General features: G+C 46.3%; 1 protein-coding gene across 2 annotated transcripts in view; it reads right to left on the bottom strand.

The window, feature by feature from the left end:
- The window catches only part of zfhx4 (zinc finger homeobox 4), a 79,677-nt gene extending 60,980 nt beyond the window's left edge, over positions 1-18,697 (bottom strand). The window contains exon 1 of one of the 2 annotated variants that reach the window (XM_040166738.2): positions 18,474-18,697. The gene's annotated coding sequence lies outside the window, so the exon portion shown is untranslated. Of the gene's footprint in view, positions 1-14,504; positions 15,063-18,473 lie in introns of those variants that run through there. The other variant, XM_040166736.2, reaches the window with a different exon arrangement.
- Between the last annotated feature and the right edge of the window lie 704 nt (positions 18,698-19,401).

The following is a 19,401-nucleotide window of genomic DNA, read 5'->3' as shown; positions in this document are numbered from 1 at the left end:
AGCACATAAACATCTAAACTATGCATACATCAGCAATGATCTCAGACCGCAGAAGGAAGGAATAGAGGGGAACACTTTGCAGAGAAGCGAGCAGCAGGATAATGAGGAGAAATGTAGAGGACGGAAGTGGCCTTTTTCTTTTCATGGGTCGGTATGCAGGTCCTATCCCTCAGGTTGATGACAAGTAAATTGGTCTCATTGGTTGCTCAGGTAACATACACTCAACTGCCCTCAGGTGCTTACCCGATATTTCATTGTTAGAAAATATCTGGCTGACCTTGGAAATAATCAGCAACACGCGAGATGAGAGCGTCATCCGATACAAAACAGTCGAGTATGCAAAAACAAACTTGTTGACCAGGTAAGAACAAATAGTGAACCCAGGGGCCATGTTTGTCTTTTCTTCCCTCTCATGAGAGAATCCCATCACTCAAGCCGCAGATGGGTCCCAAAATCTGATTTGGGATCGGATTACACCAGCCCCTATCCAAACTTAAAGCAGAGTGAGGTGAAAACATCTTTCATGTCCTCCAGGCGACTGCTTCAGAGGCAACGACCTCTCAGACTCGAGGACATCCTATTGAATTTACAGCCCGGTTAAAATGTATTTCTGTGACACCGTTTTTTCGTTATGCTTTGTGTCCCAGGTCTCTGTCATCTGCTACTTGTACAATTTCATGGAAACAAAGTTTAACGGATTAAAGAGAACTTTGACATTTTTACAAATGGACTTTGGGCTTACGCAGCCCCGTCTAAATATATGCACAAGTCTCGTGCCTTTGAAGAGGCAATATTTCAAACTAAACTCAAACTGAAACATGAAAATAAACAGTCAGACACTGCCGGGTCGCAGTCACCAATTGCTGCCCTTGCTAAAGATTTTTTTAAGCATCAAAGGCAAAGCCAATCTACATTGCTAATGCCTCCATTTTTTTTAACTCCCCTTCCTCAAACTCAAAACAGAAAAGACCAAGGGGAGTGAAAAAAAAATGGGGATTTTTCTTTCCCCGGCAATCTGGAAACACTCTCTAGTTAATTAGGGTTGATTGGAAATGAACCGCACAAACAAAGGGCAGCCTATGCCCCGACTATTATGACCGTGCACGCGTACGCTCGCGTGCACAGGAGGGGTACTGCGACCGCTTTACTGCACGCTGGTAGAAGCTCCGCTCTCTTCACCCCCGCCACCTCCACCCCCCCCAGATTAAGGGAAAGCACCGCCGAAGAATGTGTGACGACCTCCACCGCCACAGAGCAAAACTTCCAGCCCCTGACGCCACAAAAGGCAAGAAGGTAATTAAGTTTGAAAGAATAGAAGCACTGCCACAAACAAAGCACCAGTGTCCATGGGGAGGGATAGGAGGGAGGTATGTGTGTGTGTGTGCGTATAGGGGGGGGGGGGGGCGCAGAAAAGCCATTAACATTCAGTGGCCGGGTGAGAGAGAGGAAGGAGGGCAAAGGGGAACTGAGGATGCCATTCTCTCTCTCTCTCTCTCTCTCTATGCCTCTCCCTGTCTTTCTCTATCGCAGCACGACTCGTCTGTGCGTTCGTTTTATTCATCTCCCCTCTTTTTATTTTCTCTCAATCGCCTTCACATCTGGTTTGGACCCCCCCCGCCCCCTCGTGACCTCCCGGGATCACCTCTCACTGCACTACACCAGCTCTCCAATGCTCTTTTTGGCCCCTTCCCCGATCCTTGTTGTTGCCCCGTATGTGAGGGGTTGCCCCTGACAGACACACACACACACACACACACACACACGCATACATTACTTATTACAGCTCTTGATTATCGGGGTTTTTTCTGGGGTACTTGGATGCTCTGGCTAAAGCTGGAGGATAGAACTAACAAACAGTGATACACACACGGCATCTCTGTTGGTTACCACCTGAGAGTGCTGAGAGCTAATTAGATTAACACCGTACACATTCAAATACACACACACACACACACACACGGAGCCCGCAAAGTACAAACACAAAAAATACACTGGGAGCTTTCATCTTCTTTTTTTTTTTTTTTTGTCAAGTCTCCAGCAAGGCAGTTTAACTTAATTAGTAAAGAATGTCATTTTATTTACAGACTCCCAAGTAACTCCAAACACATACACGCACGCACACTCGCACTCCAAAAGGCTCGCACAGTGTAAGCAAAGTATCCTTCTCCCACGTGGTTGCAGCTAAGAAAGAAGTATTCATTGCTCTTGCATGCATGTGTGTCGGCCTGTTTCTGTGTGCGTGCGCGTGTGTGTCCGTGCGTGGGTGTGCATGTGTGTTCTGACAGTGGAAAGATCATGAGACGCATTTACGTCAGATGAGTGAATCAGACAAACCACTGCTAATTCCAATTTGGGATTCTTCAGAGGAGAGAAGACGGTGAGAAAGAGAAGTCAAACGTCCGGGCAGGACACGCAAAGCGGGGGCAGCGGTAGCTAAGCCAAGGAAGACACAAACTTTGAGTGCACGTGTTGCACACCTGCCGCCCCGTCTCCTCTTCTGCACAGTCGAGGGGAGCAAGTCGCCGACTAATTGCGGTGTTGTTGAATTATGCGTTTACTAATCTGCCTCTCTTGGTCTCTGCATCTCACCAGAGACAAGGATTAATGCTAAAATGATGACTGCTTAATCCTTGTATTTGCCTGTGCTAAATAAATATTAATCTAGCCTGCTCATCGTGCTGTTGCAAGGTACAACATACACAATATGAAAGGGCTTAGCGGTTACATAAATCACAGCCTTATCCTTTGGATGAGGCCGAAGCACGAGACCATGCCCGTACAGACACACACCTCCTCTTTGCAATAACATAGCGAGTCCAAGGGGGTGGCAGAGTGGGATTATTTGCCAAGTGAAATTAATAATCCTGCTAAATACAAAGCCTGGAAAAAAAAAATCTGCTCTCTAAAAAAGTGTTTTCTATTGGGGTGTGGGGATGCACACGATTATATTATATCACCCCAAGCAAATATCACTCACGGGTGTTGATTCAGACCCCTCTCTTTTTCTCAGACCGCCTCTCTGCAGGTTTGTTTAGGAAAAACACTGCTGAAAACATTAAAAATGAAAGCTGCCATTGCTGGACTCACTCACACACACACACACACACACACACTTAAATTGACAAGGCCGTGGTGGTGCAGCGCAGAAGAGGTTAGGCAAACATTGTCCACGTCAGTCAAGGATAGCACACACTCACAGACAGACACTGAGAGCAGTCTCTGACGCAGGCATTTCACATCAACCTGGCAAATATAAATGGCTGGTTATTCTGTATCAACGGCCCCCCGAGCTTCTGATTCTCTGCTTTTTCTGGGCTGTGATAACTGGGATTCTTGTGAAACAGCTCGTGCGTGGCGCTTATTCCGGGGCCTTCAAAAATAGCGTGATGTTTTCTTTAAATACTTGCGCTGTCACAAGCACAGCAGTCGGAAATTAAAAGCGTGTAGTACTTTTCCAGCCCCTGAAATCAGTTTTGCAAGAGCAGTGAGTCCTGCTGATATTTTGAAACCTATCATCAAGCATTACCAGCTAATGTAGAAACTCTGTTTACTTGTTGCTTAACATTCACTCCTTTTTAGGAAAGGAAAGAAAATGTCACAAATGTTACCCTATTTGGTGGAAGATGTCTATCTATATCAAGTGACCAAGAAACATGCCAGAAGTACAGCTAGTAACAGAATAGTACATTGAAGTCGAGGCATTACATCACAGCAGTGTGGTTGCTGTCGGTCTCAAATGCTAGTTATTACTCTATTATGGTCTAAACAGGCAGGGACATCTTGTCTCTCCGGCGTGTTAAAGTCAGCTGATTTATGTCTACTTAACCTGTGCTTATCTGTACAATTACACTGTAAAGTACAAGAGAGGAGGACAGAAGAGAAGAGACGAGAACATCTGCTTTTACAAATAACAGTTAAGATACAGAGACACTTGCCTACTGTGCGGAAACGTCTCGGACTCGTCGACCGAACCTTCCAGTTCTTCTCCGCGGGTAACAATAAAGTTTAAAGTTCAAACCCCCCGCTGTTTTCTGAAGACGGTGCTCGGCGGAACGCTGGCCCTGTTATTATCTTCATAAACATAATCATAGGGCAGGTATCCTGACTGACGCCACAAGCTATGTGCCCCTCACTTAAACATCCCCGAAGAGCTTCACTCTGACACGCCACAAGAAGACTACTAATGTCTTGAGCATTTCAACTGGGGGGAAAAAAATGTGTGGGACTTGCATAACGAAAGGCACGGACGGACACAAAATCCGGCACACTTGTGTTAGGAGATGACTGCAGGCGTAAGGGATTGGTGAAGAAAAGAAAAAAAAACCCGCAAAACACACAAACGCACACATACCTTTCAGCTTTCCAAGAGCTCGAATGCTCGTGACAGGTCTAATTTCTGGACCCCGGGAATTACTAATTAACTTAAGCTTTTGGCTCTCTATTTAATTAGAGAGGTCTCCAAATGAACTTTAGACCAAAGCCATTTGCTTTTTAAACAAACCCCCTTTTTCTGACAGCTGTTGCGAGTTTGCCCTCTTCTCACAAAAACCACTAGGAAAGCGCAGTTGTTGTTTTTTATGCCATCAGAGGCTCTTTTACGAGTTACCATGCAGGGGGGGGGGGGGGGGGAGAAAGAGAACGAGGGGGTGGGGGGGATGAGCTATTGAGTTGAAAAGTGTACATTTTAATTGGATTTCGCTACAAACAAACAACTGTCGGATGTAATTAGCCTGTCTTTAGATTACCACCATAATATTCTTTTATCGAATAAACACTGTCACAAAAATTCAGCAGCAGCCCGCTGAGAGGGGCCCGAGATGAAATGGGACCCATTACCTTGCCGTTCGCTGTAGGACATAACAACGATTAGATGTAACTGACGAAATACCAAATTGAGATCTTACTTGTAAAATAATAAATAAAAATGCATGTGCGTACTTACTGTTAAATTGACAACATTAAATGAAGGTCTCATTCTTTTTTTTCCACTTTATATCTCTGTTGCGTTGCCATGGTTGTGACAACCAGGGACTGGGGGGGTCAATGACAAGGCAGCAGAGGAACACAGTCAGCAATAACTCTCTCCTTGTTTTCTTTTTCTTTCTCTAAAACCCACACAGACTCTTAACTATAGACATAACCCGAAGGGCCAAGCTATCTGCTAAAATCTGCTATTTTTACATGAGAAAAAGGTACGAGTGTCCTCGCCGAGCGCCAAAGCTGCACTTGACCATCCATCACCACCATCTCGACGCTTGTTTAGAGTATTGTGTTAAAGAAGAGTTCCATTCTTCAGCCATACTTTGCTTTTCTTACGATTCCTCCGAAGCCTTCCTATATCTTCTCATCTAAACTGGGATTAAACAGTCTACTCCCTACTTTATTTAGTCTAGGGGCAGAGAGCTGATACATCAGTTAAACCGCTGACAAAACTGGCCCCGTTAATACCTACAATTTCATATACAAGAACATTCCCGCAACCGCTCTGCTCTTCTTCTTTACTGTCACAGAAAAAAAAGGGGGTCTTATTCTTTTTTTCTTTAAAAAGTAAATAATTAAAGATTATTCCACGATTGGTGCCAGGCCAGAAAAAAAAAGAGTTTTGGAGTAATAATGTTGGCTAGAGTCTCTTTGCGGGAGACGTGGAGACATGTGCTCGCTCGCCTGTATTAGATCAAACTGAGACTCAATTGGAAAAGGTAAGGTTCCGTTTTTTAATGCCGTATCCCTGCTGCTACAAAACGCTTCTATCGCATGTGGCCACATGAACGAAGGCTTAATCACATTTTCCATTTCCACCCGGCTAATGATCTAAAGAAATTGAGAATATAATGTTTATTACTATCATAGAGACCATAACAATAATGATAATACTAATCATTATTATTATTATAAAGTCTTATTGTTATTATCGTTGTTATTATAAGTAATAGTAGTAGTATAACTGAGAAGCTCTCCATGCTACTAAATTCTTTGTAAATTCTTCTCATGTCTCATTACACTGTTTGTTTAAGCCCAGTGATGCATAATTAATTTGCCACTTATTCCCTGACGAGCCCTGCCAATGGCCTTGATATCCACATGTTATTGCCTTCAGGAATACTACGTGCCAATCATGTCGGGGATAAGAAATAAATGTATGCATGGTCAGGGGCACATGCCGACACACATACAAATAATGCACCTGAACCGAAGAAAACGTAAAGGTGATCTGAGAAAATGTACAGTTTCTTATCTTGTCAAAGATGTGTTTTTTTTTTTTTTAATGTCCGTAGATATAGAGCATCGCTCTCTCCTTATTGCTCTATTTCCCCTCACGGTCTATTAATGTGAATTTGTCCTGTGACTGGGCTCTCTGCCTCTTCAATCCACGCCTTTGTCTTTGGCCAACGAGGAGGGAGAATGCATCATTTGTCATGAGACGTCTTGTGCTATTGTGGTGTATCTTTTCTAAAACCTGGAGGAACTTAGTCATTCGTCAACTTTTTCCCTATTCGTAACTCGGAGCCTGTCTTTTCAAGTACTCTTTGGACGAGGTAGCCCTGCATATTTTTTTTCTATATTTGTTTTTCCTTTGCCAGCTTTTAAACGAATAAAATCATTTCTGAGAGCCATTGATGTAACGTGGCATACGAGTTTTTAATACTATGTATTATCGTGTTGGGTATGTACAAGAAGGACAACCCTCTTTAAAACCTACTGCCTACTGAATGTTTTGTTAAATCAGCAAGGTGGGGACATTGAGCCACTTAAATGGACCTGGACCTTCATAGTGAATGCATCAACGAGTGGAGAGGACAAGTAATGTTACAGCCCGAAAGCTACAGCTGCAGCTTCCGCACTGATATACAAAACAAGTACAGTTGCATATCGCACGGACAATAAAGTAAAATAAATATCAGTGGGGATAAGCCGATCCCTGTGTGCGATTACCTCCCCTCTGCACCTGACGGCCGTGCCCGCAGGAATAATGGAAAACCACAGATGCAAATGAAAGACAAGACAGAAAGCTACAGAGAACATGAGACAGAGACACCAACAGTCGCCCACAGAGAAAGCAAATCACAGAGACAATACGAGCGAAAGAAAGAGGCCTCATTTTGTCAGCGGCCTATTTGATTTGACCTAAACCTGAGAATCCCGGCCACCCCCAGGGCCCACAGGACCTCAGATCAAACAGAGAGAGCCTCCGAAACAAGCCGCCCCAATTGTTCTTCCCCACCCCACCCTTTCAACTTTCAAACCAAAAGAATAAACATATTATTCTAAATGAAACACCCGGCCCGATGTTTTTCCACGGCTAATATCCTGTATGAGATGGCTGATGTAAAATAGGCAGTAGAGCCTGAGAACGGGACGGAGCACAGAGGGAAGAGAAAAATTCCCCTCTTTCTATTTTTCCCTTAAGAGACTGATGAAGGCCTGGCGAGATGAGAGAGAGAGAGAGACATTCACAGAGACATGACACACAGAGAGAGAGAGGGTAACGCAATCCTTACTGGCGCAGGACCAACAGCAACAAAAACATTTAGATAACGGCCCTGAATAATGAACGATTTCAATGAGGACAAAAATTACATTTCCTACAGATAACATGCCCCCCTTCCCATAACAGAGCCAGAAGAGCCCCGAAACCACGTCATGCTCAACAGTGGTGCTGCGGCGTATTGTGTTAAGGGAGGGTTGTAGTAACTATATTAGTATCATTTTACCCCGCCAGAGACAGTACTTTACTGGACGCGAGAACATCGAGTCGGAAGAGCCGAGAGCGACCGGGAGAAATGTAGACAACTGGATGGCAACTGGACCAGATTCCCCTTCGGGAAAAAAAAAAAAAAAAGCAACACATCACTCCTCGACTGAGCAATAACGCGACCGGTGGCACGGCTCAAACGATTACCCATCTGCGATACACACCACGAGGGCCACTCGAAATAACACTCCACGTACACATAACCGAGGATCGCTGTAGCGCACTTGATCCTCACAGGTGGTGCAGGTCACAGCGAGAGCGCCGTCTCCGCCATTTCCCATCCGCTAAGCACTCGCTTCCTTTCAAGTCTGTCAAGTTGTTGAGAGGGGAAGAGGCAAGAAAAGAGGAGATATGGCGTGGAAAGGAGGCAGAGAAAGAGAGAGGGAGTCTTTGTCCTCCTCCACTCAGCTCCAGCACGTTTCCTCCTCGGGTCTGGCTAGCATTAACATATGAAAGGCGAGGGAAGGCGTGCAAAAGGTCAAAGAAAGAGGATCCTGTCCAATGAGGGACAACAAAAACAGGCCGCACCGGCTTTTGTGGTGTTCATGTTCTCCACTACCCGACCCGCGCCCCTCCCTCGACCCCGGGATCATTTCCATACGCCAGATGCAATAGCAATGATGACGGTTGATCATAAATTACTCACAAAGTCGGGTCGGGTCATATGGAAGTCACGGCGGCGGCGGCGTAGGTTTTGAGCTGCGTCACCGCCCCTGTGCCCCCACCCACCACTACCAGCAGAGCTTGCACACACACGCAGACGTTCACATGAAACACACCTGGCTTGCAATTCCGCAGCTCCCTCTAACCAGACGATATCCGACCAAATCCTCAGTAAACATCTGAATAAAGGAAAATGTAAGAACGGTGTGGTTTGATTTGATCCGTGAAAGCCGCTCCCTTCCTTCCATGTAAATGCTACCTGAGCCACATCCATCCACTACATAATTGCACACTTCGGTGCTTTAGGGATGCCGTTCAGTATCTACATGGGGGCTTAAGAAGCCAGAAGTTTTAACACAGTTAGTCTATTATCATACATATTGCCTCACATGACGGCTTCCCATCCGCTGGCACCCGAACAAACAGCCCAAAAACAACCGGCCCGGTGTTTCCGGGGTCCTCTCCAGCAAACACAGTCCTCTACCGGCAACAGCGACCACAGAGAGAGGGACCGGAGGGGAGAGAGGGGGAAGAGGGGAAGAGCATTTCATCTCTCTTTCATCTCTGTCACCCAGTCAAGCGTTCAATGCCCCATTCAGCGCCGGCCCAGCATTATGCAAAATAATGCTAATCCCCTTTCCCGTGCTTTCACACTTGTATAAACCGCCGTTCCTGCCTATGAAAAGCAATTATATCAGTTTACATTCCTGTCAAAAAACAGGATTAGCATGCGAGTACTAGTAGCACCAAGTAGGCCCAATCTCTATCCACCTTTGGCCAGCGGGAAGCACAGAAAATTAAATGTTTGTCCACCCCCCCCTTAAAAGAGAAAGTCCTGCTGCTTGGTCGGGGGTAGCTATGAAGATGTGTTGTAATTAGATATTTGGGTGGAACCGAAACGCTGAAAGTTTAAAGAGGAGGAACTCCTTGTCCCGGCTACTTAGGCCCAAGCTGTTCTTTGCCAGAATATCAGTCTGGTACAATAATCAAAAACAAATTCGGCTGTGTTGCTACGCGGGGGCCATACCAGCCTCGCGGTCCCCGTCCATCTCCACAGACGGGAGTGTGCTGCACGTTTCACACACACGACACACAGCTGAGCTGTTGTCGTCCCGTCCGACACGTTGCTGCCACATGCTGCGCACAAAAACCTGGCCAAAGCACGAGCGCGCATGCAAACGCGCACGCTGAGCCGACCCGGAAAGATGGCAGAGTATTTTTGAATATGCAAATGCTGGTACAAGCGGAACGTGTGTAAAGAGGAGTCATTGTGTGCTGGTCTGATCTGGACCGTCGGGCCTCGCTCTCCCGCTCTACCCCTCTCATGTTTTGTTTTTTTTGGGAGGGGGGTGGGGGCGAAGGGGACACCCCCCATCCTGACTGAAGACCGATCAAGGGACATTAGTCAGCACAATTAGCCAGGTCGTCATGGCGACTAATGAAATTTGGCAAAGCGGCCGGGCATAGATTTAAATGAGCTACGTTAGCTGGTTATGTGCTAGCACGGGGGGGGGGTTGGTGGGGTGGGGGGGGGGGGGGGTGCTGCTGGCTGCTGGCTCGTTGCCTTACACACACCCATTATTCTTTTTTCTCTGCCGTGGTGGTACAATAGAGTCACTTGTATCACAGCCGATACCCACCGGCGGTACAAGCTCTCCGCCTGACAATTTGCATATGTTAATATAATTAAGTGCTAATTACACTAAAACTCGAATATTCACAAGTACCCTCCCTGGGAGCTACGAAGTGGCTTGATCTCGTTCCAAGTCTTTAACCCTCCTCCGCCTCCCGCTCAGTGTGTGTGATGGAGAGAAAGTGTGTGTTAGCGGTGGTGCCCCAGGGCTGACAAAGGAAGCCCCCCCCCCCCCTCTCGGAGACATAATGCTGAGCTTTTGCGGACTTCTTAGCTTCTCCCCCTACAGGCCTCGCTGAGCCGGGAGACCTTGACACTGGCGCTGTAGACCGTCACCCCTCACACAAACACCATAAAGAGAATACGCCACCTTGATCCGTCTGAAATATTCAGCTGTTAGATAGCTCTTTGCATCAAACACTACATGCTTTGAACAGTTGCATAATACATGTTGCATAAAACGCCATCCATTAGAAACATAAGGAACAAGTGTGAAAGAGAAGAGCGGAAAAAACTTGGGACCATCAAGAGTCAAAAAAAAAATGATGATCCTGCTCGGAGGCTTTGAAATTAAGAATTCATTTTCACTTTGTAAATTCAACCACCCACCATCCGCGTGATGGAGAACGCTGGATACGTTCAATATTGAATCTCCTCAAAGCTGGTGACCAGAATGATATCAGTTAGTTGAGCCACAGATAAGAGACAAAAATGATTCCCCCCCCAGCATGCGTGTATGGATGTGAAAGTGTGTGTAGGCCCGACGTTTTGATAATGGAGGACAGGCGCTTGTGCTTTTCACATCGTAATGGCCGTGAATCAGGGAGGAAGCCAAGCGGTCGTGCTACAATTAGAGCTCTTTTGTGCCTCTTCCTCTGTCTCTTTCTCCCTCTCGCTTCGTGTTTTCACTCGCTGACACTCTCCCCTATCAACGGTATGTTAAAACAGTCTACTCCGCTGCAAAAGCTGGATGGGGAGGCCGGGAGGGGGGTGTGGGGGGGGGGGGGTTCACACTGTGCTGCTGGACACAAGCGTATACACGCATACACACATGCACCAGATGGTACAGGAAGGAGGATTAAATAAACACACATGCACAGACGCACACCTATGGGCAGACGGACGCCTCTGTGTGCACCGTCCCTTAATGAATGTCCATGGGGAGTCAGAGGGTCCACGCTCATTTAGTTGACTATCAATGAGATGCCGTATTATGACTATGGTAATAGGCTCCTCCCTTCCCCAATAACCACACGCAGGTCATTGTGTCACAGTGATTCATTTCTATCGCACACATACGCCAGATGTTGTTACGCAGGAGAGTAAATCTCTGTCGACGGGCTTCTATGCAAAAGAGAGGCGAAAGAGTGGAGGAGGAAGAAAAAAAATATATTGTTACAGCAGTCCGGCTTTTGGTAAGCTATACTGTTCGCTGAAGCGTGACGGATGGTAATGCAGGTTTGGATGTAACTGTGTGTGTGTGTGTGCGTATTCAGGGAGGGGGGGGGGAGCTCCCCTTCACTAATACCTGCGACTCGGATTACCACAGCGTCTTAAGTATTCAACCGGACTCATATTTTCCCTTTCTGCCCTTTTAGCCAAATTGGCTGTCTTTACTCGGTAAAGCAGCGACACAGCCCTCCTTACTGAGGGCCTATGGGGGATCCACGGAGACGAACATTAAAATGCGGCGATAGCCTTGTTGCAAAGCTCCTCTCCATTTCTTTCGCTCTCCCTCTCCCTTTCCGCAGCAAAGGCTTCTAAATCATCCAGCCTCCTCTATTAGACGGGAGACTTATTGAGGTAGAAACCATAAAAAATGAAGAAGGGAAATTTAATCCCTGAAATATTGATTTGCACATTAATATCAGATAGGCAGAGGGCAATCTAGCCGGGTGGAAATGACACATTGTCGACCCCTAGGAGAGGCCCGAGCCAATCTTCTTGCTGCATGTGTCTTTGGCCCAGGAGTTATAGGACAGACTCAGCCCCTGTCTCCCTCTCTCTCTCTCTCTCTCTCCCCCTCTCCCATCCTCTCCTCCTCCCAGTACCCTCTCACCCCCCCCCCCCCCCCCCCCTCCTCCCTCTATCTGCACCCTTAATGAAGGCTGCAATGCTGAAAATGCATTAGCTTTTAATAATCAAGGAGCATTTTCAAGCCAACAGCTATTGTCCTCCCAGGGCTGTCAGCCCATCTTTCAGACTATATGTTTTTGTACGCCATCCCCTCCACTGCTACGGGTGAAACCAACGTTCCAAGATGCTTAACTAACATGCAGAGATACACACACCCAGCCTTTGATAGCACTGGGACACCACACACAGAAAAACAAAAACAAGGGGCCTGGGCTTATGCAAACATAAACCTCAGAAATTCTCTCATTTGCAAGACAAGAAGGATAACACAGAGATCGTGTTCTTGTGGAGTGAGACAATAACGTCATTAACTGATGAAATTCACTGCAATTAGACAGGATCATCTCGTCTGATAATTTCATTTGGGGATTTTTGTATCATAAGGCCTATGTTTTCATCATGAAATCAGGGATTTTGCGCAGAGACAATAAAATCAACTGATTAAAAAGATCAACCCAGCTCCCTCCCAAAAAATACCATTGTTCAGATTTTATCTGTAAAATGTATAATTTTAATCACAATTAATTGTTAGAAATCAGGAACGATTTATTTAATTTAATTTGTAAACGTAAATATCAGCTACAAAGAATACAATTACAAAATAATTATAATGCCAATAATAACACAATGAATTAATCCTCATTATTAACACACTGATAACGGCGCATAATTGCAGTTGGAGATTCTACAAAACCGTTAATCGATAAAAAAGTGTGTCTTTAAAAAACCTGCACGCATTAAATAATCCAAACAAATATACCGAATAACACATTTAGGAAAAAACTGCTTGGAAATCCTCTCTTTTCGGGGACAAATGCGCTCTGACATCCATATGAAAAAGGCGGAAAAGCCGCGTATAAATACACCGTGCTGTAAAAAGGTCGTCTACCTTGTACGCCGTTCATTCGGAGCGTACACAGTCTCTCCACGCGCACACACTCACTACACCGTTACATACCCGGGTTGGAGACTGACTGGCCCCCTTGGCCCTGATGTTTTGTTTTTTTTTCCTCCTGTGCGATCGATGCCCCCCCCCCCCCCCCCCCCCCCCCCCCTGTCACTGTCGCGTCCCAATGTAAGCCAAGTCTACCTACCCTAAAAAAAAAAATACACTGCTACCAGAGCGCAAAAATACCTGACAACTGTGTTTCTACTAAATGCACACAAACACCGATCGGCAACTTGGAGAAGACGATGCAACCCGCGTCTCTGGAAATAAAGAGATCATTTATTTAAGGGAATTGCAAAAGCCACCGACCCGAATTTGGGACCGATGGAAAAAAAACTGAACTTATGGACTGAAGATGCAGGTTGGAATTTAAAAATGTGTTTCCATCTAAAAGAAATATAACACGACACGTTCTAGTTGGTCACATGTCGGTGCTTAAAGGGGGGGGGGGGGACAGGAAAGGGACTCGCCGTGCTATCAGCAGCCCGGCGACCGCAACCTCCCTCCTGGGCGACGCAGCCACCCACGCCTCGCTAAAGTGAGACTTCTGTTTGGAGCGCGGCAGGTAAAGACGCGCGGACGCACCGAAACGACGGTGAAATCAAACGCAATACCTCGAGTATTGAACTGTGTGCACACGCACGCGAAAGGGGGGGGGGGGGGACGGATCGTCACTCCGTCCGCGAATGCCTGGGAGGTGCACGGATCCCGAGGTGCCTCAAAACTGGCGCTGCGCGCAGACGGCGCATCCGCGTTTGTCTCTTCAAATGAAACGTGTAGTGGTTGGGGAATAAAGGGGGGAAAGGGGAGAGCTGGGAGTCTCTATGCGTGTCGTTGGTGGTGGGTGGGTGGATCAAGCCGGAGTCCTCGACTGGAAACCAGCTCCAAAAAGCGGACATGTCCGGAGGTTCGCACTCCTGGAAAAAGGCAACACCACATCCGCACTGCGCGGCCACCAGACGGGGGAGAGCCGCTCGCCCCGCGTCGCTGCCCGCGGAGCAGTCCAGCGCATCGCCCTGCCACGCGATCTCTCTCGCAATAGCATAAACTTTGCAAAAGACGGGAATGGACGTGGTGTGCCGGCGCAATGCCGCGGACACATGCGCGAGAACGCATCCGACCCCTGTCAGTCGCTCGTTTTACGGGCAAAGCGCCGGAGTTGCACTTAACGTCACGACATCCGCCTTTATTGTGGACTAAAAGAAAAACACAACACCTGTTATCCAAACAGCCCCCGATGTCAAAGATCCAACCGGCGAGATATAATCGATACGCGACCCCTAAATTTAACACACACCCGAAACTACTCAATAAAAGTTAAAGGGAGAGGTGGAAAGGAAGAGAGAGGAGAGAAGAAAAAAAAAACTTACTTTCTTCCCCCTCCAAAGCCGTCACCTCCGCTTCTCTCACCGCTCTGGGGTTTTTTAAAAACGGTCACATCCAGCGGCTTGCGTTATAGGACAATCAAAAGGTGGAAAAAAGGGGGAAAATTACAATAATCCTCCAACTTTATATTGGGAAAAGGGGGGTAAAACCACAAATGTGAAGCGTTTAGAGCGCTATCCCTTATTTTGGTTCCGGTGGTGGTGAAACGACGTGTCGACGGGCTGCCTCGCAGTTTCTCTTGTGGACGGGGGTCGGCAAACGGAGGAAAGGAAATGAAAATCCGATATGTCTTTATTCTGCTAATTATTATCGTTTTAGCCCTGTTTAAAAAAATGGCTGATTAAGTTGAGTGCGCATGTCTTTGTGTGTCTATTTCCCGATATGCACTCTGGGAATGGGTAGAGAGACAGAGAGAGAGAGAGGGGGCGAATGAGAGAGAGAGAGAGAGAGAGAGAGAGAGAGAGAGAGAGAGAGAGAGAGAGAGAGAGAGAGAGAGAGAGAGAGAGAGGGGGAGAGCGAGAGAGGGAGGGAGCAAAAGAGGGACGGGGAGGGAGGGAGAGAGAGGAGAGAAGTGTAATTAGTGAGTTGATCAACAGTCTCCACATTGCAAATGACGCGCACACGGAGCCCTGGCGGCCGTATAGGTCTATGCGCGCAGAACCACACAGAAAGAAAATCCTTTTGTATGGTTTCTCTCTATGGCCAAATCACATGTAGAACAATGGACAACCGCTTCCTGCACACCAAACCGGCTGGAAATACTTACAAGTACTACCTAGAATTCATCTTTTTTTTTGTTGCAAAGGCGAGTTTTGCAGACGGGTATTTCTGTGCGGAGGCGCATGAGCAGTTTTACTCGATTCTCGATTTAGCAAATACATGATTAGTATTTTGTTCCGCCCGTGACGCTCAGTTGTGTATTGCATCGATTGCATTGATTATGACACCACGGGCGCATTACTTTTACTAAGATTCAAAGAATAAAGTGTATTGTGAATTGGGATGAATATGAACAATTCCGAGGACGCTACAAATTGACTTCCCATTACGTTTGTAACATTTATTCAAGACGTTTTATCAGCAATGTGTCTCAAAATAAAAAATAAAAAAATCATTGTAGGGAGGGGGATCAAAAGCACACCAACGTATTGTTGCGCATTACAACGGGCCTTTACATAGAATATAATACATTTCACAAGTACCATAATGTGTGCACCAGCAGCATTCACGCAACTAATTTACACGTGGGTGGGAAGTTTGGGCTTTGTATTGTATTCTCTAAAAAATGATGTTTGTTGTATTTTTCTTAGGTTGAGTACGCTGTATTCGATCTGTTGCATGTATGTCACATATAAACGTCCAAGCTAAAAGAACAAATCAAAGCCCACAAAGCATCACTGTAATCCACCGCGCATTGTACAGTCATCGCCGAGGCCCCGAGTGGGTTCAATAGAGCCAAACTGCAAAAATCCAATACAGGGTCACACACACAGAAATCCCCCTCTGTATTCAAAGCTCCATTCACATGGCGTTTACATTTAGTGTCCTTACAAAGTGCATCGCTGCGCTATCCTTTCAATGCAAACCGTTTACTGCGTGTTTCCCCCTAAGGTTTCTTAATAGTGGCTTTTGGGCAAGAAGAAGACTTTACACATTCTCAATCGGGGAGAAAATCAAGAGATCTTGTTCGCCTTCATGGGGGAAAAAAAAAAATCGAAGCTGGGGGTGAATTGAACTGCATGAGCCGGGGCTTCGGGATGTGACGATAAGGCTGCTGCTGGCAAGTGAACTACCATAGGTCTACTTTTACAGCCACATGGACCGGACTGCACCCACACCAACTGGATCCTTGAGAAGACAAGAGATCCGAGTCCGACCCGGGGCTGTTTATGCGTGAGTTTATAGAAGGTTACTGACAAAAGAGGGGCGGGTGGGTCGAGGTGAGGAACAGAGGCGTCACTTTTCACCCGGATCCAAGGCTCCTGCTGCTGCTGCTGCTGCCGCTGCCGCTGCAGCTGCCTCCCTGTCCTCCAGGGGGGCTTTTCTAGCCTGTCAGCCGCGGGAGGCGTCGCTCACAGACGGGCGTGGAGAGCCGAGTCGACCCGCTGCTGCCGCGGACGCGCAACAAAAAAAAGAAAGTCCACCGGGTCCGTGCGTCGAGCCCCTGAGAGCCGCGCGGAGTGGACTTGGAGTGGATTTGTCATTTGCGACTTCGTGCATCGTAAACGGAGCACTTCTGTACACCAAATTCAACGAGATGTTGTTGTTGTTGTACCATTTCTGTGAATGGATACTAATTACCGTCTCTCTCTCTCTCGGGTTAAATGTGCAACCAACGGAGTTGCTTTTGCTATTTAATTTGTTTTCAGTGAGAAAAAGAGAAAGTACAAAGCGGATTTGGCGAACTGATATCGGGCTGCCGCTTATCTTAACCTCCTGCATGTTGTAACCCCCCCCCCCCCACCACCACCCCCTCCGCCCCCCCGGTCTCCACCCTCCCTCTCTCCCCGCAGACGATGCTCTTTCTCCGCAGGACCGCTTGACAATAGACCGCGTTAACTAATATTTCGCCCCATTTCCATATCAGCCGCATCCTCAGTTAATTATAGATGTTTATCTCTAAACTCCGGTCTGGTGTCTGTGTGTGACTGCTTGTGTATGTGTGTGTGTGTGTATATATATGTGTGTGTCTGCGTGTGCGCGCGAGCGTGCGAGTAATTTGTGTAAAGCAAATACGTGTCGAAGTGGCATCCCTGAAAACAAAGCACAGGACGACAGCAACTAAAAATCCTTTTTAAATGATCGTGTGGTTAAAGACGTTTTGTTTTATTGTATAATGCACCCAGACGTATGAAAGGTAGCATCGAGCCCACAAAGATCTGATGCCACTTGAGCCGATCAATACCTTTGAATCGTCGGGAGAAATTCACCTTGGCACACATGGGACGGAACCATCGCGCAACAATCGATATATAGGCCCACTGTCGGAAATTAACCCGAAAAATCAGAATTAATTCGACGTTAGATTCTGTTATAATTTAAACAAATAGTAATAATTTAGTAAATGATTTTGCTCTTAGTCGTATTTGCCAGAGACGGTCACCTGGTCAGTGGTCTCGGCGTGTGCCTACGGAGCTTGTTTGTCCTGTGCGTCGGCGCCCTCATGGGGCTGCATTGGCTGACCCCTCTGCCTCCTCAGGACACACACAAAAAACACGCAAAAGCCCACAGCTCTGACCCGCGACGTGCCACAGTGACCCACTGGCCCACTCTCGTAACAGCAAACACATGCCCAAAATAAGCTTCGCAAAATTCCACAAAAACGGCCAATAAGAAGTTACGCGCAACTCTTTAGACGTCTGCCACCGACAAAAGACTTCAGCATAATTTAACCATAAAAGAATGGACTTGGAAATATGTATTTCCAAAAAGTCAATAACAACAATTATATTTTTCAGCGCGATAAAATAAATAATAGAGACATAATTGTCGGAATGTGATGTCCCTTGTAAGTTGACACCTGCGTTAAATTAAGGCGAAGACTCGCAAAATCAAGTAATTGCAAATAAATCCAAAAGAGATCACTGTTTTCTGTGATTTCAACGAAATCAACGTCTTATAAAAGCCACCTACTTGTTTGCTGACAAACACTCCAGAGAGATGTGAGCAAAAACGACCCCCTCTTTAGCAAATAAAACGAGGAAAACATGGTAAAAAAAACAATGAAACCAAATTAAGTTTTTGCCCATATATGCTCAACATAAACTCTCTCGACGTTTTCACTTCCAGCCCTAAAGCCAAACACCAGCGCTCCAATAAATATGCAATCGTTGTAAAAAATAAAAAAAACTTCAAATTTTCCTCCTCTTACCTCTTTTAAATCTCCCCCAAAAAGCATAAAGTATAATAAGCCATTGAAAGAGATGACACATAAAAACGTAGATTCTCGGTACCTTTGGTATAAAACATTCCGTTTTCCTTCTTTTCTGTCTTTCTCTTGCTCAGTAGCGATCCGATAATAGCATATGGAAAGTGTTTTCAAAATGCCCAGATTTGGCACATTGTCATTGAAAAGAGAGGAGCGCAGTGATGCGGTGCTACAACAGGGGAAATGAGTTGCGGATTGGACGCAGCCCGCCTCGGTGCGGACTTATCCCACTTTAATTTAATATTCCGCAATCACACACACTAGTGATGGCATATAATTCAAGGAGAAATTCAGAGGGAAGGAAATGCTTTTGTGTGTGTGTGTTTTTTACACCACTTTATTTGATTAAGGAGAGAGACAGCACAATATTGTGTCCCCCCCCCCCTCACCCCCGCTTTTCTTCTTCTTTGCTCTCCCCCACCCCGATTCAGTTTTTGTATATATTTTTTAATACATTAAATAATGTATATAGGAATATATGTATTTGTATGTATATTCATAACGTATTTAAAAACCAACAACTCCAGCTTCTCTGCGCATCGGTGTCACACTGGAATCATCCCTAACATAAAATCGAGACCCATAAACGCTTGTTTGTAAAACACTGAACCCGAAATCAATGTATTGGGACATTTCGATCGATTATATAAACGAAAATCTATACGCAACATGAGACCAGTATCAGCCCACTCTTCCGTTCCCTTTAAAGGAGAGGGGGGGGGGGGGGGGGGGGTTACGCAGAAATAGAGAGAGGTTGAGAGAGAGAGACAGAGAGGTGGGGGGGGGGGGGGGGGGCAGAGAAGGGAAAAAAGAAACAAAGACTGTCAATTCAACCCCTTTGCCTCAGTCACTTAGATCAGGGCTTCTCCAGCATGTTCATGTCAAGGACCCCCGAATGGACACACCTTAAGCCAAGGGTCCCCGTTTAATTAGATTCTATCTCCGGGACCCCA

Source organism: Gasterosteus aculeatus, chromosome 21, assembly GCF_964276395.1.
Source record: "Gasterosteus aculeatus chromosome 21, fGasAcu3.hap1.1, whole genome shotgun sequence".
NCBI lineage: Eukaryota > Metazoa > Chordata > Actinopteri > Perciformes > Gasterosteidae > Gasterosteus > Gasterosteus aculeatus.
Note: the sequence above shows the minus strand (reverse complement) of the source record. Positions and strands in the feature narration are given on the sequence as shown.